This window comes from Salmo trutta, chromosome 18, assembly GCF_901001165.1.
Source record: "Salmo trutta chromosome 18, fSalTru1.1, whole genome shotgun sequence".
Taxonomy (NCBI): domain Eukaryota; kingdom Metazoa; phylum Chordata; class Actinopteri; order Salmoniformes; family Salmonidae; genus Salmo; species Salmo trutta.
In genome coordinates this window covers 25,103,499-25,126,860 of record NC_042974.1, presented here as the reverse complement: position 1 = coordinate 25,126,860, position 23,362 = coordinate 25,103,499, and the positions used below count along the sequence as shown (strand labels likewise).

The 23,362-nt window shown below is 42.7% G+C and overlaps 1 protein-coding gene across 2 annotated transcripts in view; it reads left to right on the top strand.

The window, feature by feature from the left end:
- The window catches only part of LOC115153056 (type I inositol 1,4,5-trisphosphate 5-phosphatase), a 191,954-nt gene that overhangs the window by 20,338 nt on the left and 148,254 nt on the right, over positions 1-23,362 (top strand). The gene's annotated exons all lie outside the window — the stretch shown is intronic.

Here is a 23,362-nt window from a genome sequence, read left to right as displayed (position 1 = left end):
TATTTTGACTATTTTCTACATTGTAGAATAATAGTGAAGACATCAAAACTATGAAGTTACACATGGAATAATTTAGTAACCAAAAAAGTGTTAAACAAATCAAAATATATTTTATGAGTTTCTTCAAAGTAGCCACCCTTTGCCTTGATGACAGCTTTGGCCACTCTTGGCATTCTCTCAACCAACTATATAAGGAATGCTTTTTCAACAGTCTTGAAGGACTTCCCACATATGCTGAGCCCTTGTTGGCTGCTTTTCCTTCACTCTTTGGTCCAGCTTATCCCAAACCATCACAGTTTAGTTGAGGTCACGTGATTGTGGAGGCCAGGTCATCTGATGCAGCACTCTCCTTCTTGGTCAAATAGCCCTTACACAGCGTGGAGGTGTGTTTTGGGTCATTGTCCTGTTGAATAACAAATGATAGTCCATCGACATTTACATTACATTTACATTTAAGTCATTTAGCAGACGCTCTTATCCAGAGCGACTTACAAATTGGTGCATTCACCTTAAGATATCCAGTGGAAAAACCACTTTACAATAGTGCATCAAAATCTTTTTTGGGGGGGGGGGGGGGGGGTAGAAGGATTACTTTATCCTATCCCAGGTATTCCTTAAAGAGGTGGGGTTTCAGGTGTCTCCGGAAGGTGGTGATTGACTCCGCTGTCCTGGCGTCGTGAGGGAGCTTGTTCCACCATTGGGGTGCCAGAGCAGCGAACAGTTTTGACTGGGCTGAGCGGGAACTGTGCTTCCGCAGAGGTAGGGGGGCCAGCAGGCCAGAGGTGGATGAACGCAGTGCCCTTGTTTGGGTGTAGGGCCTGATCAGAGCCTGAAGGTACGGAGGTGCCGTTCCCCTCACAGCTCCGTAGGCAAGCACCATGGACTTGTAGCGGATGCGAGCTTCAACTGGAAGCCAGTGGAGAGAGCGGAGGAGCGGGGTGACGTGAGAGAACTTGGGAAGGTTGAACACCAGACGGGCTGCGGCGTTCTGGATGAGTTGTAAGGGTTTAATGGCACAGGCAGGGAGCCCAGCCAACAGCGAGTTGCAGTAATCCAGACGGGAGATGACAAGTGCCTGGACTAGGACCTGCGCCGCTTCCTGTGTGAGGCAGGGTCGTACTCTGCGAATGTTGTAGAGCATGAACCTACAGGATCGGGTCACCGCCTTGATGTTAGTGGAGAACGACAGGGTGTTGTCCAGGGTCACGCCAAGGTTCTTAGCACTCTGGGAGGAGGACACAAGGGAGTTGTCAACCGTGATGGCGAGATCATGGAACGGGCAGTCCTTCCCTGGGAGGAGGAGCAGCTCCGTCTTGCCGAGGTTCAGCTTGAGGTGGTGAGCCGTCATCCACACTGATATGTCTGCCAGACATGCAGAGATGCGATTCGCCACCTGGTTATCAGAAGGGGGAAAGGAGAAGATTAATTGTGTGTCGTCTGCGTAGCAATGATAGGAGAGACCATGTGAGGATATGACCGAGCCAAGTGACTTGGTGTATAGTGAGAATAGGAGAGGGCCTAGAACAGAGCCCTGGGGGACACCAGTGGTGAGAGCACGTGGTGCGGAGACAGATTCTCGCCACGCCACCTGGTAGGAGCAACCTGTCAGGTAGGACGCAATCCAAGCGTGGGCCGCGCCGGAGATGCCCAGCTCGGAGAGGGTGGAGAGGAGGATCTGATGGTTCACGGTATCAAAGGCAGCAGATAGGTCTAGAAGGATGAGCGCAGAGGAGAGAGAGTTAGCTTTAGCAGTGCGGAGAGCCTCCGTGACACATCTAAGTGCATCTAAGTGCAAACCAGATGGGATGGCGTATTGCTGCAGAATGCTGTGGTAGCTATGCTGGTGAAGTGTGCCTTTAATTCTAAATGAATCACTGACAGTGTCACCAGCAAAGCACCATCATACCACTTCCATGTTTCACGATGGGAACCACACATGCAGAATTCATCCATTCATCTACTCTGCGTCTCACAAAGAAACGGTGGTTGGAACCAAAGATCTCACCTGTCTAATGTCCATTGTTCGTGTTTCTTGGCCCAAGCAAGTCTCTTCTTCTTAATGGTGTTCTTTAGTAGTGATTTCTTTGCAGCAATTCGACCATGAAGGCCTGATTCACACAGTCTACTCTGAACTGTTGATGTTGCGATGTCTGTTAAATGCTCCAAAGAGTTCAAGTATCTGGGCTGCTATGTCTGAGGCTGGTAACTCTAATGAACTTGTACTCCGCAGTAGAGGTAACTCTGGGTCTTCCTTTCCTGTGGCGGTCCTCATGAGAGCCAGTTTCATCATAGCGCTTGATTGTTTTTGCGACTGCACTTGAAGAAACATTGAAAGTTCTTGAAATTTTCCGTATCGACTGACCTTCATGTCTTAAGGTAATGATGGCATTTCGCTACACTCGGGTTAACATCTGCTAACCATGTGCATGTTGTGACGGCCCTGAATTTTCCTGAACCGTCTCAGTGCTTCTCCTTCCAATAGGGCGCTTCCCTTTAATTCTTAATTAAATAATGCTTCTCCTTCCAATAGGGCGCTTCCCTTTAATTCTTAATTAAATAATGCTTCTCCTTCCAATAGGGCGCTTCCCCTTTAATTCCCAATTAAATAGTCAGCATCAGCTGCGCAAAAGTGGGGTTGTGATGGAAACGTGAATGAGGATGTGTTCAACCCTCAGTTCTGAAGCTTCTCTCTTCCGTTTGTTGTGTTGCTTTAAAAGTGTGCTTTGTGTAGCCTAATAGCAAATCTACCCAGGATCAGATCCATTCTTTGCATCCGTGGACTACACCTCTCCGTTGTTCTTCGTGGCCTTTCTCCGCTGGAGATCTGTCGGCGGATTGGATTGTCTGACTGACCGACTGACTACAACCTTATGTATACGGTATTTCATTTGTTTTGGTGTGATGTATACCGTGATGATTTATGTAGTTAGTTGTAGTTGAGGACTTATTAAGGTGTGATACGCTTTATAGTTGTGTGGTAAAATATGTGTTCTTTTGGTTGTATGATTGACACTGGGTTTACGCTACACTGTATGAATGGACAAACATTGCGTGACTAAGGTCACTTGAGTTCCCTGAACTTGTTTACCGGGCTGGACTCTTTTTAGGCCCGAGGTACAGGACATTTCTGGAGGAACTAGAGCTGGTTAAAGCTCATTATTGTATATTGTTATATGTGTTTGTGTGTGTGTGTGATCATTTGTTAGTAATGCAACCACGCAAAAGAATACAGTTGTTTTGTAAGTTCTTTCCAATGTTTTAAGGGTTTATGAAAAGTGATTTTCATCCTGACTTTTACATGAGTCCTTTGTATTGGTGTAGACTTGACGGACCAGATGGGACTCATTCTCTCCCAAACTAAAAGGAGAAACCAATATTTTCTCTGGTAGGCACAACCTACCTGGCACCCCTATAAATGATAACCTCAAGTCAAAAGCGTTACAATGTGACCAATAAATTTGTATATGATTTGACTGTCGTTTCTCTTTGCTTATTTGAGCTGTTCTTGCCATAATATGGACTCAGCCCTTTTTGGTAAAAGACAATCTTCTGTATACCAGCTCTACCTTGTCCCAACACAACTGATTGGCTCAAACGCATAAAGAAATTAACTTTAAACAAGGCACACCTGTTAACACTTTATGGGTTACTACATGATTCCATGTGTTATTTCATAGTTGTAATGTCTTCTATTATTCTACAATGTAGAAAATAGTAAAAATAAAGAACTCTTGAATTAGTAGGTGTGTCCAAACATTTCACTGGTACTGTACAATTTGGTCACGAATGCAGCAAAATATTTTGCTGTGCGACCTAGTTTTATTTTGGGAGCACTGTGCGACTAATGAAAAAAAAAAAAAAAAGAAATCTCTCATAATGTAATGATAAGGTTTCGCTGTACAAGCAAATGTAGATTCGTTAGCATCATGGTTTCACTATTACTACAGTGAAAACGGCTTTCTTCTACCCCAACCGGCTAAGGGGAGTTGAGATGCTGAGCTGTTTTTATTTCGAAGCTCATTCCTTCCACTCCAAAATAAAATACATGTAGGTCATAAATAAATAAATATAGGTTGTTTCTTTATTTTTAGCATTGTGGAGATTTACATCTATCCACGTTGCAGAGATCAGCACAGCAGGGCCGCCGGCAAACGTGTGGCGAGCTGGAATTTGCACCAGCACTTTTGATTTGGTTTGATAAAAATATTGACATCAGCATTAAACAGAGTGACAAAGAACTGTTGTTCAGACTGATTCGCCTCATGATATGTTTGTCTGGATTTTTGTTTATATCCGTCTTGGGGCCAAAGGCTTTTCCAGGATTTTTTTTTTTTTTACAAATATAAACTTAAAAAAATGTTTATAGCTTATTTATTATGGTCATACCCTGCATTTTACCTGGTTTGGTTAGCCTACCATATCAGGAAAAACATTGGGCCCCAGGAAAACCATTTCCCCACCACCACTCTGGGACCTGTGATGCTACTTCTGAAATCACCACACAATGTTAGAACATGTTTTTTCATTTGTATTTGAATGATCTACTATCTAAAAAAATTCACTTGTGTATTTCAAAATGTTAGTATATCAAAAAAATGTAGATAGTATCGACATAAAAAAAGATTGTTGGCGGGAATGGAAATGCCTCACACTTTTCCTCAAGGTGTCAACACTTTTGAGTGAGCCTAACACAGATTCTCATGACTGTCTTGTTGAAGGAGGAAACTACGCTCATATAGAGAAAGTCATGAACAGAATGTTTTCATTTCATGTCTGAAAAGTTTTTGCTCCTTTTCCAGTCTACCTGTTGGCCACAGCAGGGCTAGTATAGAGACTGTATAGGGCTATGTCCAGTGCAGGTCCAGTGAATAAGCGTCCGCTTAGGCCCCTGCATCTGCTAGGGGGCCCTGACCAAGAGGTGGGCCACTAAAATGTTTTGCCCGGGAGGTGGTGGGCCCCCCATTAGCCTGGCTGACTCTATCCACGATTCACAGCTGCAGGGAGAGCTGTGACACACTGGTCCCTCAGAAATGTAGTTACGGGGTTTGATTGGTTCTCTGAAAAAAAAAAAAGTATTCTTTTTTTCCTCAGGCGTTGAGACCTCATTGTTTTGGATTAGAAAAACCAAGTGTTGTAATGAAGAGGGCGGGGGCTCTGTGTGGGTGTTTGAGTGAGAAGAGGAGAGCCAACCAGTAAAAGCACAGCTCCCTTCATTATCTACTCATTGTGCCGACAATATCAAAGAGCCATTCCAGACTCTGAAGTTAGGTGTTAGGTGCTAGCCAGACTAGTGCCCCCCAACCACATCTAGTTTAGGGCCCCCAAAAGGCCGGGGCGTGCCCTGGCTATGTCCATGCACTCCTATAGACGTGCACAATGTCCACCGAATCCAGCTTTCTTGTGTCTACCGAACCTTGTGAGAACAGCCTGACTCAGTACTCCTTTAATGACATGCATGTCGATACTTGCCTTGTCACAAGAATGTCAACATTTTTTAATATAACCTTTATTTAACTAGGCAAGTCAGTTAAGAACAAATTCTTATTTACAATGATGGCCTACCGTGGCACAGTGGGTTAACTGCCTTGTTCAGAGGCAGAACGATTTTTACCTTTTTTTTTTTTAACATGTGTTGCCCATATTAAATAAAGCAGGTAAAGTAGAGACTCCTTCTGTGGAGGCTTGCTGATTAACCTGACTGGGGCTTGTCACAACTGGAATATAGACTACCCTATTACATGACTAATAGAGTATCACAGTATGAGTCTGCTCACCAACAACGATGAGACAGCTATAGGGAGGTCAGAGACCTGGCAGGGTGGTGCCAGGACAACAAGCTGTCCCTCGACGTGAGCAAGACAAAGAAGATGATTGTGGACTACAGGAAAAGGAGGCCCGAACACGCCCCCATTCACATCGACAGGGCTGTAGTGGGTCGAGAGTTTCAAGTTCCTTGGTGTCCACATCACCAACAAACTATCACAGTCCAAACACACCAAGAAAGTTGGTAAGAGTGCATTCAGAAAATATTCAAATCCCTTGACTTTTTCCACATTTTGTTACGTTACAACCTTATTCTAAAATGTATTACATTGGGGTCTTTCCTCATTAATTACCCCATAACGACGAAGCAAAAACAGGTTAAACATTTTTTTGGCAAATTTTAAATAAAAAAACAAAACAAATTACATTTACTTAAGTATTCAGAACCTTTGGCTTCGATTACAGCTTAGTCTTGAGTATGAAGCTACAAGCTTGGCACACCTGTATTCTTCTTTGCAGATCTTCTCAAGCTCTGTCAGGTTGGATGCGGAGTGTCGGTGCACAGCTATTTTCAGGTCTCCAGAGATGTTCGATCAGGTTCAAATCCGGGCTCTGGCTGGGTCACTCAAGGACTTGTCCCGAAGCCACTCCTGTGTTGTCTTGGCTGTGTGCTTAGGGTCGTTGTCCTGTTGGAAGGTGAACCTTTGCCCTAGTCTGAGGTCCTAAGCGCTCCAGAGCGCTTTTCATCAAGGATCTCTCTGTACTTTGCTCTGTTCATCTTTGCCTCAATCCTAACTAGTCCCCTATTCCCTGCTGTGGAAAAACATTCCCACAGCATGATGCTGCCACCACCATGCTTCTGAGAGTCTTTAGGTACCTTTTGGAAAACTCCAAGTGGGCTTTCATGTGCCTTTTACTGAGGAGGGGCTTCCATCTGGCCACTCTACTATAAAGGCCTGATTGGTGGAGTGCTGCAGAGATGGTTGTCCTTCTAGAAGGTTCTTCCATCTCTAGAGGAACTCTAGAGCTCTGTCAGTGACCATCGGGTTCTTGGTCACCTCCCTGACCAATGCCCTTCTCCCCCGATTGCTCAGTTTGGCTGGGCAGCCAGCTTTAGGAAGAGTCTTGATGTTTCCAAACTTCTTCCATTTAAGAATGATGGAGGCCACTGTGTTCTTGGGGATCTTCAATGCGGCAGACATTTTTTGATACCCTTCCCCAGATCTGTGCCTCGACACAATCCTGTCTCGGAGCTCTACGGACAATTCGTTCAAACTCATGGCTTGGTTTTTGCTCTGACATGCACTGTCAACTGTGAGACCTTATAAAGATAGGTGTGTGCCTTTCCAAATCATGTCCAGTCAATTGAATTTAACACTAGTGGACTCCAATTTGTGGAAACATCTCAAGGATAATCAATGGAAACAGGATGCACCTGAGATCAATTTCGAGTCACATAGCAAAGGGTCTGAATACGTATGTAAATAAGGTGTTTCTGTTTTTTATTTTAATACATTTGCAAAAATGTCTAAACCTGTTTTTCTTTGTCATTATGGGATGTTGAGTGCTTAGATTTGTATTTTTATTTAATCCATTTTATAATAAGGCTGTAACGTAACAAAAATACTGAATACTTTTCAAAGGCACTGTACCTAATTGAAATGTAGGCCTACGTGATGGTATTAAGGCTAAACAGGATGTGCTCTTAGGCCTACAGCTTGATGTTTGTTATACAAAGCTGCTATACTAAGCCTGCTAATTATACTGACATTACTTATTATAATGTGGATCAGAATAAAAATAGTAATAATGAAATCAAGAAAAAGGACAATTGTTATTATTATACATTATTTTTTGGACAATTTGGAACAGTGTAAACAACACTAAATAAACTGTACAAAAATATAAGTATAAGTAAAACATGCAACAATTTAAAATATTTTGCTGAGTTACAGTTCATATAAAGAAATCAGTCAATTGAAATGAATTCATTAGTCCCTAATCTCTGGATTTCACATAACTGGGCAGGGGTGCAGCCATGGGTGGGCCTTGGAGGGCATATGCCGATCAGAATGTGTTTTTCCCAACGAAATGGCTTTATTACAGACAAATACTGACTTGGTAGATCATGGCCCTTGCGGCGCCAAGGTTGCGTTCGATTCCCACGGGGGACCAGTATTTTTATTTTTTTATATATTACACATGATGCACTCATAAGTCGCTCTAGATAAGAGTGTCTAGTAAAATGTAAATATTTTTTTGCTAAATCTCGGTCGACCAACAGCCTATAGACCAAACTATTGACCAGTCGACTAAATTGGGTCAACCCTACTGAAGAGTTATAGCCAAATCACCTGCTGGGTGATACTTCATGTCATTTTCTTTACTTTTGCAAATGTCATGTCTGTCTTTTGGTGTGTGTGTGTGTGTGTGTGTGTGTGTGTTGTGCATTTTTATAAATGTCAAATCTGCATGTTGGAAAAGCTGCTGCTGCCGTGCCTGGTTTCCCTCACTAACGAGCAGAACCATAATCTAGATGAACATTAGTATCTCATTGTTTGATATTTACAGGTGCCCATTTAAGGAAAAATGTACACTTACGTGACAATACATTTACGCTTATCTGTGACCACACACACGACGCACGCTCAAACTTATGCACACAGACACGCACACTGTTTGTATTCCATCTTATACATTTTATTAACGCCTCGCTGCTGTTTTCATGTCACATGCCTGTTTACAAAGTTTGGTATAGTCTGTTGTGCTCAAGAAAGAAAATTGTGTGTTTTTGTATGTGTTGATTGTTTGGTGGGGGTTGCCAGTCCTGTATCTAATCCGCCAACGCTGTGGCTTTATTCAGGAGTGACACAAATAGAAGGCCAGCTGCAGGAAGATGGAGGGAGAGAGGCGAGAGAGAAGCAGGGGGACAACGAATGGTTCTCTCTATAGTATTACTCACCATGGACGTGGGGCTGCTGTATCCTGGCGCCATGCTTAATTACTGCATCATTACTCCTCCCACTGAATCCCGCAGTCCCTTGTTTAAGGCCCCTCCTAAGTGATGTGAATGTGCTTTGTGCATGTACTCAGTCATGAGAGGGCAACTGAAATAGCAGGATGTCTAACTGGAAACCATTCTATGTGCTGATGATCGTCATATGTAGTAACACAGGCTTACGTCAGTGTGTCCATGTCCCACTAGAAACCTCCCAGTAGTGGAAATACTAGTAGGGGGTTTAAGCGTCACGCGTCGGTGTGTGTCTGTCTTACTGTGTGTGTGTTTGACACTGCGTGCATATGTGTCTGTGTACGTCCGTATTATGTTTGACTGTGTCTGTCACTCCAAATCAAATTTTATTCGTCACATGCTTCGGAAACAACAGGTGTAAACTAAAAGTGGAATGCTTACTTACTGGCCCTTCCCAACAACGCAGAGAAACTAAAGAGAAATGATAGAAAAGTAAAACATGTAACAATATGAGGAACAATAACATGGCTAAATACACTAGTACCAATATCGAGTTGATGGGCAAGGCTCGACATTAATGCTTGTCCGCTTCTCCGTAGCAATTAAAAATATTTGCCAGACAAGCAGTTTTATCGATTGTTGTCCAAATGGACAAGCAAAAAAAAGATTGCGTCAAAATCACTATCAAACAATTTGGCTACGCCGATCAGAATTGTATGAAAGTGTCCTAAGGACACGATGTGTTATGCACTTAACACCCAATCTCTGCAGAGCACATTGGAGTCAGAGTATGTGAGCGGAGCTGGAGCAGAACAAACCAAATTATGCCTGGAGACCCCAGCGAGATTTCCAAAGGCTGGAGCATTTACCTTCTCGCCCTCTCCAATAGCGCTAACTTCATGAGCTCAGGGCATGCCTGGCCCAGCATGCATTTGTAGTCTATTTGTGTGCTGCTATAGCCCCTTGCTTTAGCTACTGTCATGGAGTTTGTTAAATATTTTCATAAAGAAACTGATAAAACCCACAGGTGCAAAACCAAGGTGACTTACAATGTCTTGCCTAAAAACCTTGAGGACTACACACACACACACACACACACACACACGCGCACTACCGGACACACACACACACACACTACTGGTCAAAAGTTTTAGAACACCTACTCATTCAATGGTTTTTCTTTATTTTTACTATTTTCTACATTGTAGAATAATAGTGAAGACATCAAAACTATGAAATAATACATTTGGAATCATCTAACCAAAAAAGTGTTAAACAAATCAAAATATATTTTATTTTTGATAATGCAAATAGCCACCCTTTGCCTTGATGACAGCTTTGAACACTCTTGGCATTCTCTCAACCAGCTTCATGAGGTAGTCACCTGGAATGAATTTCAATTAACAGGTGTGCCTTGTTAAAAGTTAATTTTCCTTAATGCGTTTGAGCCAATCAGTTATGTTGTGACAAGGTAGGTAGGGTATGCAGAAGATGGCCCTATTTGGTAAAAGACTAAGTCCATATTATGGCAAGAACAGCTCAAATAAGCAAAGAGAAATGACGGTCCGTTATTACTTTAAGACAGGTCCGTCAATACGGAACATTTCTAAAACTTTGACAGTTCCTTCAAGCGCAGTCGCAAAAACCATCAAACGCTATGATGAAACTGGCTCTGAGGACCGCCAAAGGAAAGGAAGACCCAGAGTTACCAGTCTCCTAAATTGCAGGCCAAATAAATGCTTCACAGAGTTCAAGTAACAGACACATCTTAACAATAACTGTTCAGAGGAGACTGTGTGAATCAGGCCTTCATCGTCGATTTTCTTCAAAGTAACCACTACTAAAGGACACCAATAATAAGAAGAGACTTGCTTGGGTCAAGAAACACAAGCAATGGACATTATACTGGTGGAAATCTGTCCTGTGGTCTGATAAGTTCAAATTTGAGATTTTTGGTTCCAACCGCCATGTCTTTGTGAGATGCAGAGTAGGTGAACGGATGATCTCCATGTGTGGTTACCACCGTGAAGCATGGAGGTGTGATGGTGTGGGGGTGCTTTGCTGGTGAAACTGTCAGTGATTTATTTAGAATTCACCTGGCGCCATGGCGTCAGAGTTTCTTCCTCCTGTCTGTAGGCCGTCTCGTCGTTGTTGGTAATCAAGCCTACTATTTTTGTGTTGTCAGTGAACTTGATAGCGCTGAAACTGCGTGAGACCCTCTCCCTGCCTATATCTCCTCAGCCTTTTGGCCCACTGAGAGGGCTTATCACTTTACTGTTTCACCCAGCCCTGTTTAGTCTGCACGCCAATGTTTCCACTCTGGACCACTCAAACAATACACGACCCCCTCTGAAACTTTTGATCCCCCACCCTTCCTCTCTCTCTCTCCCTCCCTCACCGCTTCTCCTTTGGGTCTATTTATAGCTTTCACAAGTGTATCTTTGTTGAAGACATCCTTTTATTGGGCGATGGCGGCGGTGGAAAAGGCCCCTTGGTCTGGGAAAATTGACTGACAATTAAGACTTAGGCCCTAATTTCCTCTCGTAGTGAGAATAAATAGAAGTTTTGGGGTCATCTGCATTTAGCTGAGATTTGGATTGTACAAAATGTAGCTTCCTTGTTCTCGCTCTTTGTTGGATTTCCCTCTTATACTGTGATATGTTTTCCCCCTTGTGCAGCATGGAGCACAGATGAGCGCTTCCTCACAGCTTGGTAGAGTGAGAAGGCCCCATGTGCATTTTTGTTGTTGCTACACGGAATAGGGTTACATGCACACAATAATGTGATTATTGTGCATAGTCTAATAATAGTTTGATTAAAACATTTACATGCTTTGCAAGAAGACCGATTTCCCTTATAATCCCGTTTTACATGGACACATCTGAAATCTGACTACCTGATGGCACTCTGATGCAGAAAATCGGCAATCAAAATAAACATTCTGCCGCAGCAACATTGATATTTTTGGGAAGCATAATTTGATTCTGAGTTCGGACATAGTTCCCATGCAAACTTTCTATTTCTAAGACGCATACATTTAGTTGTTCCGAACTCACTTCACTCGTGCTAAAGAGTGAGGCTCGCTCGGTTAAAATGCGCAGATGAAATACATAGCTGGCATTCTGATTCAGGTGTTTACAGGTCCTAATAATTCTCTAGATTGCAGAGTAAAGTGTTTATATGACTATTGCATAATCTGCCTACTGCCATAATCAGTTTAATATCAAATTATTATTGTGGGTGTAAACATGCTCACTGAGTGGTTCTAAGCAGGACTGTTCCCTCTCTGTGACTCAGTTTAAGGCTGGACAATATATTGTCCTTTTTATGGTGTACTGGTATGGATTTTTTAAATTACCTTTATGAAGTTATTTTGATACAGTGCTAAATAAATGAAACGTTGTGCAAATTGGACTACTTCACTGTCAGTTTTGTCCTAGTTTGGTTGAGTATTAAACTATCATAATGGAGAGAGCCCATTAAAACCACTTAGAATTCATTGGTTGTCATCCAAGGGTGATGCGCTACTCATGAAACATATTTAGAACTTTACTATTCAGAAAAAAGAATACTCAAATACAGCCATACCACCAAGAATTAAGAAACATTGTGTGATATATTTTGGTTATATCTCCCAGCCCTAGCTCACTTGTCTTATGTAACTTGAGACCTGTCATTGTTTATGTTGCATGTAGACCTTTAGTTAATTGGTGTCTGTGAGTGTATAGGCTAGCATCTGTGGTTTGTGAGATGTCTAAGTATGGATTTAGAGAGCAGCTGGTGGTGAAAACCAGTCCCACTGATCAAAGGTGGATGGATTGGACAGATGTTATCAGAGTTTGGCAGCAGCCACTGGTCACTGTCCTCATAAATCTCCCTTGCGCACACAGACAGACACGGACAGACATGCTTCATTCTAGGAAGTGCCCATTCCATCTACCTCAGGGCAGTAGGAGCTCCTCCAAAACTGTCTAGCTGACTGGCCCTCACCCACCCAGAAATTCCAATCTTCATACCGCTTGGCAGATGGTACTCTGCTAGCATTCCTGGTAAACATGCCCGTCATTGGACGTTTTGGATGGGGACAGTTGGATTGGCTCAGAAGATGCTTTCTGGGACAGTAGTACAACTGAAAATAGTCATGTCAGATGTATAGGGATCTAGTCTTGTTTTGGGAGTTGGGCATTTCCAAGCTGACGGAATTACGCTCAAACTCCAATTTTTCACTTTTAAAATGTATGTAAAAAAAAATACAAATATTTTGAAGTTGAACAAATGTATAACTCTATGCACGAGAATGACAGAATAACATAATTATGATACAATCTCCTTTAATTTTCCCAAAAATATCTGCTCTGAATTAAAATGTAAAGATGTCTGCAGAAAGAATGGTGTGTCAGCTATGACATGACACCTTGAGTTTGAAAAAAATATATTTTGGTTATTTAACTACAGTGAGTGAAGTGGATTTACACCCGGTAACGGAATTGCATCATGGGTCCCTGATCTGTACTACACAGAAATCCATAAATTATGGATATGAATGTCATTCTCTTCATGGTGATGTGTACCTATTCAAGATACAAAGGTAGAAATATGCAATATCATCCTTTGCTGAATATGGACATTAGTCTGCACCAGTGGTTAGGCAACCCTGTTCCTGGAGTGCCACAGTTACTGCAGGATTTTGTTCCAATTAGCCACCACACCTGGCCAACTGAACTAGTTCAGTGATTGCCTAAATTCAACACACCTGGTCTTCCAGGTGTAGAACCCCTGTTCTACACACTGGCTATTATTTTAATGAGCTCTGACCCCAAACAAGACCAAATTTGGTTGGTCCAAAAACCAAATATGAACCTATCATAGACGTCTATGTTTCACAAGTTTGGACAACAAAGCAGAGTTCTGTACAGTACATTAAACTGAACTTTACTCTAGTGTGCTCTTGCCCAGGGACCCCTGCCCAGGCAAACTGGCAACCTAGGGAGCCCCATCATATATTAGCAAAAAATTATACGAATATCACATCTTGTCTTATCAGTTGAATGATAATGGCAAGTGGAAGTAATCAACATTTTAAAAATAATAGATTTGTTAGACAGTTTTATTATTTTGACCTCCCCACAGTTCATTGGAAGTGTAAACTCTAGCTTACCTTTCTAGCTTATAGGCTATCTTGGCAAACAAAAACAATCCATTGAGCTGAGAGAAAATGTTGCCATTTTAAAGCTAATTTCTAGCAATTATACAGTTTGGCATGGAGCTGATAAACAATTTAGCCATTTAAAGCTAATTTCCTGAAATTCTATGCATTTTGCCATGGTTAATGCTGTACTCCTCTGCTCAAACATTATAACTAAATCAATGGGCATGTGTCCTGAAATGGGTAATTCTGATTAAACCAGTTGTTTGAAAGTCTGTAGCAAATTGAGTTGATGCATCTGAAAAAAATTAACTATCATTTTGAGAACTAAGATGTCTAGTTTTTGTCAAAGTGTCTTATTTTAAATACGTTTTACATTTTTGCCTGAATTTTGTACATTTTGACCCCAGACATAGGTCCAGATTAAATTCTTGGGTCATTTTATACAATTGTATTTTTGAAAAACTGAGCTTATTTGAATAAAACACGTGTTGCTGTGGTTTGTCCATAAATCATAAAAATTGTATACTAGTTGAAGTTGACATTTAACTATAGAATTTATTACGTACAATTTTTTCAAGTTCCAGTAAAAACTAAAAAATTTGTACATAGTTTTATTCACCCATCATGGAGAGGAGTAGTTCATTTATTTGCTTATATACCGTCAGAATTAGGTTTTTATTCTCAAAAAAAACCTTTACCCCACTTGGCCTTCACATTTAATGAAATGGCTAAAAAGGTAAAATTGGGAAAAAGTCTGGTAAAATGTTATAATCATTTATTTTCAATTATGTTTAACTCAGGCCTTTTCGTTAGGGGAGCAATGTTCAGTGATGAGAGTGGAAATTGTTGTAATAATCACAATAGAAAGGAAACAGTTATGAGCTGAACATAACAGTATGCCAGTGGAATGGAGGACAGCAGCAGCTGACCCAACGGTGGTTTGTGACTATTATGATTTCCCATTGTAGCCAATTCAATTGCAGTAATTCCGTTAAAGATTTTTCATTAACTCTGTCCCCAGTTTGGTAAACAGAATTAAGTTTTAATAACTTCATAATTCATAAACAAATTGATATCAGTAAAAACACTAACTAATTGGTAGGTTTTCCTTTACTTGTTACTTATGGGAACTCTCATTATCCTCCTTCCTCATGAGCGAGAGAAATGAGAAAATATCGTAAAGATATGTGATTTTTTTGGTAACGGAATTACAAGTCAAATAACTGGTCAGCAGTCGTTATTTCAACATGACTGTTTTTTGATGTATTTCTAATACCTTTAAGACTTTTACTGGTAGATGTTTTCTAAGACCCCTTTCCACCTGTTTGACCAGAAATCGAAGCCATTGCATATGCCTTATTTTTAAGTATTGAAAATGGTAGAAAAACGTGTCTTTGACTTTGTTTTCCAAAAATGTGGACTCTTCTCTTTTGATATGCTCCTATGAACTTCACGTTGGTGCTCATGGGTCCTTTTACATGGAAATGCCTGTTCTGGTTTTTCTGCCGTTGGAAGAGGCAAAGCAGGTGAAATTCCTGTAGTCCTACGCACCAACTGCACCACTTAATTTTGACTCTGTGTATGGCTGAAATGGTTTTACTCAGGAAATCTATATAAACCTATACAGCTGCTTTGTTGTACATTTATATAAGCTAATGTAAATAATAAGTCAGTGAAGAAAGGCAGCCCTGGGCTTTGAGTTTCCACCTCTCTAAAGTGCTGGTGACAGACCTAGTCTTCATGTAGCGACTATTAGGGCAGGCTAATGAAGCAATAACACAGGAGAGGCTTCCATAAGGATCTCATAAGACCTGGGTCCTATTCATTAGGCACCGATTGGAAGAGAACTGACTGAAATGGGGAAGGGACTACCTGGCCTAGTCTAAGAAACACTCATTTTTGTTTTCCGTTTGCGAAATGTTTTAGACCGTTTTCCGTTGCGTGCTCAAATTATTGAATTGTTTTATTTAACCTTTATTTAACTAGGCAAGTCAGTTAAGAACAAATTCTTATTTACAATGACTGCCTACCAAAAGGCAAAAGGCCTCCTGCGGGGACGGGGGCCTGGGATTAAAAAAATAAAAAAATAAATTCAATATAAATATAGGACAAAACACACATCACAACAAGAGAGACACAACACTACATAAAGAGAGACCTAAGACAACAACATAAGGCAGCAACACATGACAACACAGCATGGTAGCAACACAACATGGTAGCAGCACAAAAACATGGTACAAACGTTATTGGGTAAAGTCAACAGCACAAAGGTCAAGAAGGTAGAGATCACAATACATCATACAAAGCAGCCGCAACTGTCAGTAAGAGTTACCTAGCTAGCTAGCAAACGGGTCATTTGATCCAGCTAGCTATCAAGATGCTTAACAATGCTAACAATACTTGTTCCACCACACTTTCTCCCTCACCTCAAACTTTCCAAATGCCAGTTTGTTTTTCGGTTACAGCTCATGAAGTACGCTTCATCACCTTCTCACCCCCGTCTCCATGGTCAGGCTTCTCACCGACCTCTTAGTTATCGTTCAGGGGATGCGCTGCTGTAAGTTAACTGCTAAACTGCCTTTCAACTCTCCCGCTGTCATTCCGGAGCGCGCGCTGATGCTGTAACTAGCCAATCTCTTCTCTCTTCAGTCACGTGCTACATTCTGTTGTTATGTGAATGATTTGGCGGAGCCTTGGATACAGCCAGTATTGCTCCAAATGCGGCTCACTAGTTCGCTTACAGCCAGTCGCCATCCAAAGCCCCCCCCCCCTTGCCCAAACTTTGTCATCAGATCTACACGAATCACGTAGGTCACCTATTTTGGATTCAAAACAGCGAATTTTGCCGAAAGGTGACGAGTTTGCATCCCTGATTGACTACAACCCAGGATGATCTAGCTGGTGCTAGGTGTTATAAGTAGCAATGTCTCCTGAATAGTCCTGTCTCCAGGCTGAGCTAGGCTCAGTAACTTGGCTGACTGTTTGATCAGCCACACCATGTCTGGCTTTTATTACCAGGGGAAAGCAAGGGAATAGAGCCCACCCCGCCTCACCAAATGACTCCTTTAACCTCGCCGTGTTCATCAGGGAAGACCGTAGCAAAACATTTTGCAATGGAAATCAAGAATGATCATTTCTTATTTGACAAGTCTAGGTAGTCCTTCAGTCTCATTCGTTTGGTGCCTAATGGACACAACCTTGTCTCTGCCACAGTGTGATTTAATGTCAGATGACTTCAGATTGTAGCCTGGCGGTTACATGAGCCGTCCAGGAGTGTGTTGCTCGCTGCCTGTTCTCAGGCCACTGAGGAGCAATGTGTTGTGGGAAGAGATGGGAATGACTTATCTGATTGGGCGCAAGCAGAGTGAAAGTTGTGTAAAAGAAAAACCCTTGAGAGGACTGACAAGGTGGCCTGGTCTGTCTGCTCTCCTCTCTGTCTTGTTTTACATGGCCTCCCTTGGACCCCCAAGGGAAGCTGTCAGTCAGGCTATTGTGAAGGGTTACAAAACTGTTTACACGCGCCACTAACATACAACCATACAATGTGACTTACACAATGTAGGTTATTGCTAACGCCTCTGAACTGGATCACAGCTCTGTACGTCTAATCGTTAGCTCCAACTCAATAACGTTTTCGTGAATATTCTGCACACGTGTGTAGGCCTAGGTCTACATATGTTTTTGAGTGGTATGTGTGCGTTGTGCATTTCAGCTTGTTAGATATGAGCCCATACTACGAATCTGGTTCGAGGAGTTAGTGAGGTGACTTTGGTCAGCTCTCAGTTGAACTTCAGAATAACCGAAAGTGGCTCACCTTTTAGCCATGTAAATTTCTATGGCAACGGATCTTTCGGAACTAACCTGCTCCGGGTGCCGCGAGTTCAGGACCAATGAAATCCGATTCCCTCCCTCGCGCAAAGATTGCATCATTATCCCCTTCATTTGAAGACGACTGATTTTTAAATATTTCCTAGGCCACAGTTTTTGAACCAAGTCAGCTAGTCACTTTAGATACTGCATGTTCTTTACACTCTTTTAGTGTGGCATTTTCATCAGCAGAATTGAATGTAAACCGTAACGTGTACACATTTTTAAAGGGTTAGGCATAGGAGTGGTTGACTTCTTAGGAATCCACAGGTTCTTCCTGTTTCATTGTTGGGTCATCATCATGTCTTCCTTGAAATTCGCACACTCTCTCGCTCTCTCGCTCTCTCACACACACACACACACACACACACACACACACACACACACACACACACACACACACACACACACACACACTGTGTGTTATCTCTGACTGGACATTAGTCCTGGGAGTGGTTGTCTCTGACGATCAGTATTTGTTTACACAGGCATCTGGAAGACGAGCCACTTGCTGCCCGGCTCTCCAATCGACCGTGTCATGTTTGTGATAGTTGGGATAAGTGTGTGAAGCGATAGGCTAGCTACTTGAGACAGCCTTGACTGCCTGACTGAGCTGTGATGTGAGGAGAGCAGCTCACCGTGATGAGAAGATACTCACTTCTGTGTGTGCTTTCATGGCTCGATAGACTCTAGACATTTTGGATTTGTTGAAGATTTCGGCTGAAGTGATAAACAAGGTTTAACCATGCAGTGGTCCTGCTGTGTCAGAAATAGTCTGCCTGCCCATCAGGATTCAACACCTGTGTTTGTGTTTAGTACCTCTAGGAACCAGAAACCCTTCTCCCAGCTGTCCCCCTCTCTCTGTCGCCTGGCCTCAGTCAGCACAATGTGTGATACACACCGTAGTGGAGGTTTAGGTGCTCTAAGATTTACATCTGTCGCAATGACTTTATTTGCTTCGTGTGTGTGTGTGTGTGTGTGTGTACACTTGTGCATCTGGAACACAGAGATTAGACAGCACTTTGTCTCTCAATTTCTGTTTACGACTCCCTCATGATATTAAGTGTGTACTGCACATCCTGTGTGTGTGTGTGTGTGTGTGTGTGTGTTTTCCATTTCATTCTGTTTTATTCCTGGTCTAGATGTTGTTGGGATGTCAGTGGAGACGGATTGGGCTGTCAGTGGTGTGGTTAGAGCAGATGAAAGATGGGAGCAGACATCTGCGGTGAATAGGTGGCCGTCTGGCTGGATCTGTGAAATTGATTAGGCTGAATGTGAGCGAAGGCCCATGGCACTGAGCTGAGATGCGAGGTGACAGTCACAAATAGCGTGAAGATGGTTTCGCTAGATCCTAAGGCACAGTTTTGGGGCAGGGAGAGAAATGAGCCTAACCCTAGTCCATTCTGTCACATATCTCAAGTGTATTTCTAAATTACACGAAATGTCTTGCTCCAAAATAACCCTTTAATTGATGGTCTTATCTGAGACACTTTACGTTTCCACAGAAACCTAGACCGCCTAACACTTTCATGACTCGCTTTCCTGTGATGACAGAGTTGTGACTTGGAATTGCAACATTGCTAAGTTGTGTGTCATCATACACCATTTCATTAGAAGTGGAAACAGCGCACCATCAAAGAATATTTGCAATCGTACTATAAGATTAGGGGTTGTGTTCGACAAGAGGGAGTTCCTCGAGACTTCTATCAGACCGTTGGCGTACACTCTGAACCACAGCATAGTTCAGATAAACAACAGCTTACACAACTCCCGCAGAGGGGGATTGTCAATCTCAAAGAACGGGGCTCACCCCTCTTTTCTAAGTTTGGGCTTCTGAAGCAGTTCAATGTTGTTTTTAAAAAATATATTTTCAAGGAAATGTCTGAAAATAGCCTGGGGATGGGCCAGTGGGAATGAGTGTGAGAGGAAAGACGGGGAGAAGAGGAGGAGGAAGAGGGAGGGAGGCGTAGCTAAGTTCAGTGACAGGGCACAGGCCATGGGAAATAACCAGCAGACATGGACACACGCACAGCAGAGTGAGAATAGAGAGTAGACGCAGCTCACAAGTTCCTTTTTCCTAGCCTGAGTAGCCTGGGCTATACTGAGAACCACAGCTGCCAGACCCATCCATGATCCAGCATGCAGACTTCCAGACCATAACCACTCCCATCACAGTGGGTGATAGACCCAAGCTGTCTGTCCGGTGTCTTGGCCCAGGTCCTGAGCCCTCTACTGTGGTGGTGTCCTTGGGGTTTTGAGGGCATGACTCGTATATACAGTGACTTCGGAAAGTATTCAGACGCCTTGACTTTATCCACATTTTGTTACGTTACAGCCTTATTCTAAAATGGTTTTTCCCTCCTCAATCTATACACAATACCCCATAATGACAAAACAAAAACAGGTTTTTAGATTTTTTTTTGCAAATGTATAAAAAAAAAACTGAGCACATTTACGTACGTAAGTTTTGAGACCCTTTACTCAGTACTTTGTTGACACACCTTTTGGCAGCGATTAGGCCTCAAGTCTTGGATGACGCTACAAGCTTGGCACACCTGTATTTGGGGAGTTTCTCCCATTCTTCTCTGCAGATCCTCTCAAGCTCTGTCAGGTTGGATGTGAGCTGCACAGCTATTTTTGGGTCTCTCCAGAGATGTTTGATCTCGTTCAAGACCAGGCTGGGCCACTCAACGACATTCAGAGACTTGTCCCGAAGCCACTCCTGCGTTGTCTTGGCTGTGTGCTTAGGGTCTTCGTCCTGTTGGAAGGTGAACCTTTGCCCCAGTCGGAGGTCCTGAGCACTCTGCGGCAGGTTTTCATCAAGGATCTCTCTGTACTTTGCTCTGTTCATCTTTCCCTCGATCCTGACTAGTCTCCCATTCCCTGCCGCTGAAAAACATCCCCACATCAAGATGCTGCCACCACCATGCTTCAACGTAGGGATGGTGCCAGGTTTCCTCCAGATGTGACGCTTGGCATTCAGGCCAAAGAGTTAAATCTTGGTTTCATCAGACCAGAGAATCTTGTTTCCCATGATCTGATAGTCCTTTAGGTGCCTTTTGGCAATATCCAAGCAGGCTGTCATGTGCCTTTTACTGAGGAGTGTGGCCACTCTACCATAAAGGCCTGATTGGTGGAGTGCTGCAGAGATGGTTGTCCTTCTGGAATGTTCTCCCATCTCCACAGAGGAACTCTGGAGCTCTGTCAGAGTGACTCGAGTAAATGGTCACCTCCCTGACCCAAGGCCCTTCTCCCCCGATTGCTCAGTTTGGCCAGGCGGTCAGCTCTAGGAAGAGTCTTGGTGGTTCCAAACTTCTTCCATTTTAGAATGATGGAGGCCACTGTGCTCTTGGAGACCTTCAATGCTGCAGACATTATTTGGTATCCTTCCAGAGATCTGTGCCTCCACACAATCCTGTCTCAGAGCTCTACGGACAATTCCTTCAACCTCATGGCTTGGTTTTTGCTCTGACATGCACTGTCAACTGTGGGACCTTATAGGTATGTGCCTTTCCAAATTACGACCAATCAACTGAATTTACAACAGGTGGACTCCATTCAAGTTGTAGAAACATCTCGAAGATGATCAATGGAAACAGGATGCACTGAGCTCAATTTCGAGTCTCAGCAAATGGTCTAAATACTTTACATTTTTTATACATTTCCTAACATTTTCTATGGGGCATTGTGTGTATTGATTTAATCCATTTTAGAATAATTCTAACGTAACAAAATGTGGAAAAAGTCCAGTACCAGTCACAACTTTTGACACAGCTACTCATTCCAGGGTTTTTCTTTATTTGTACTATTTTTCTACATTGTAGAATAATAGTGAAGGCATCACAACTATGAAATAACACACATGGAATCATTTAGTAACCAAAAAAGTGTTAAACAAATATATATTTGAGATTCTTCAAAGTAGCCACCCTTTGCTTTGATGACAGCTCTGCACACTCTTGGCATTCTTTCAACCAGATTCATGAGGTAGTCACCTGGAATGCATTTCAATTAACAGGTGTGCCTTGTTAATTTGTGGAACTTATTTCCTCAATACGTTTGCGCCAATCAGTTGTGTTGTGACAAGGTAGGGATGGCATACAGAAGATAGCCCCATTTGGTAAAAAAAAACAGGTCCATATTATGGCAAGAACAGCTCAAATAAAGCAAAGAGAAACGAAACCACTAATAAAGGACACCAATGAGAAGGAGAGACTTGCTTGGGCCAAGAAACACAAGCAATGGACATTAGACTGGTGAAAATGTTTGGTTCCAACCGCCGTGTCTTTGTGAGATGCAGAGTAGGTGAATGGATGATCTCCCAATGTGTAGTTCCCACCATGCAGCATGGAGGTGTGATGGGGTGGGTGTTCTTTGCTCGTGACACTGTCTGTGATTTATTTAGAATTCAAGGCACACCTTAACCAGCATGACTACCGCAGCGATACGCCATCCCATCTGGTTTGGGCTTAGTGGGACATTTGTTTTTCAACAGGACAATGACCCAACACACCTCCAGGCTGTGTAAGGGCTATTTGACCAAGAAGGGGAGTGATGGAGTGCTACATCAGATAACCTGGCCTCCACAATCACCCGACCTCAACCCAATTGGTATGGTTTTGGATGAGTTGGACCGCAGAGTGAAGGAAAAGCAGCCATCAAGTGCTCAGCATATGTGGGAACTCCTTCAAAACTGTTGGCAAAGCATTTCAGGTAAAGCTGGTTGAGAGAATGCCAAGAGTGTGCAAAGCTGTCATCAAGGCAAAGTTTGGCTACTTTGATGAACCTCAAATATAAAATATATTTTGATTTGTTTTAACCTTTTTTGGTTACTACATGATTCCTTATGTGTTACTTCATAGTTATGTCTTCACTATTATTCTTCAAAGTCTACATTTGTAAAAATAAAGAAAAACCCTTGAATGAGTAGGTGTGGCAAACTTTTGACTGTGTGTGGGTGTGTGGTTACCTAGCCTAGCTCTGGGTGAGGTCAACTAAACCCACTGATTTCTGGTGTTTATTTTGGAGGGCCCTTTATGGCAGGATGTGCCCAGGAGGGTATGAGAGAGATTTTTGGGGATTTGGACCAGATTTGGACATATTTTGGACATACACGTAGATGGGCTTATTCTTTTTTGTGCCGACAGTACCAGTCCTGTTTTGGGTCTTAGTCTCATCAGGGGGGATTTAGACGTTGTTATTACCTTATGTAATGATATGGAAACAATGTTGATATTTGTGAGGGTAAGGCAGTGTGTGATGATGGAAAGACTTGTGGAAAATGAATGTCCTTGTCTCCATTTCTGTCCCTCTTCACTCACTCTTTCACTCTCTCTCACCCCCCCCCCCCCCCCCCCCCTGGCCAGCAGGAAGGGCCCAATTATAGAGATATCAGGCCAATGCAGAAAACCTGATACTCTGTGAAATGTCTTCCGCGCCACAGAGACGATGTTTGCCCTGCTCCAGTGCAAACAGGATACAGTGTGCAGGAGAGCAGCACCAGATAAGAACAACAGACAGTCAACTTAAGGAAGGAAAAAGGGAGGAGAGGGCGGCATGGGACAGAGAGAAAAAGTAGTGGAAAACGGGGGTAGTGACAAATAGCGGTA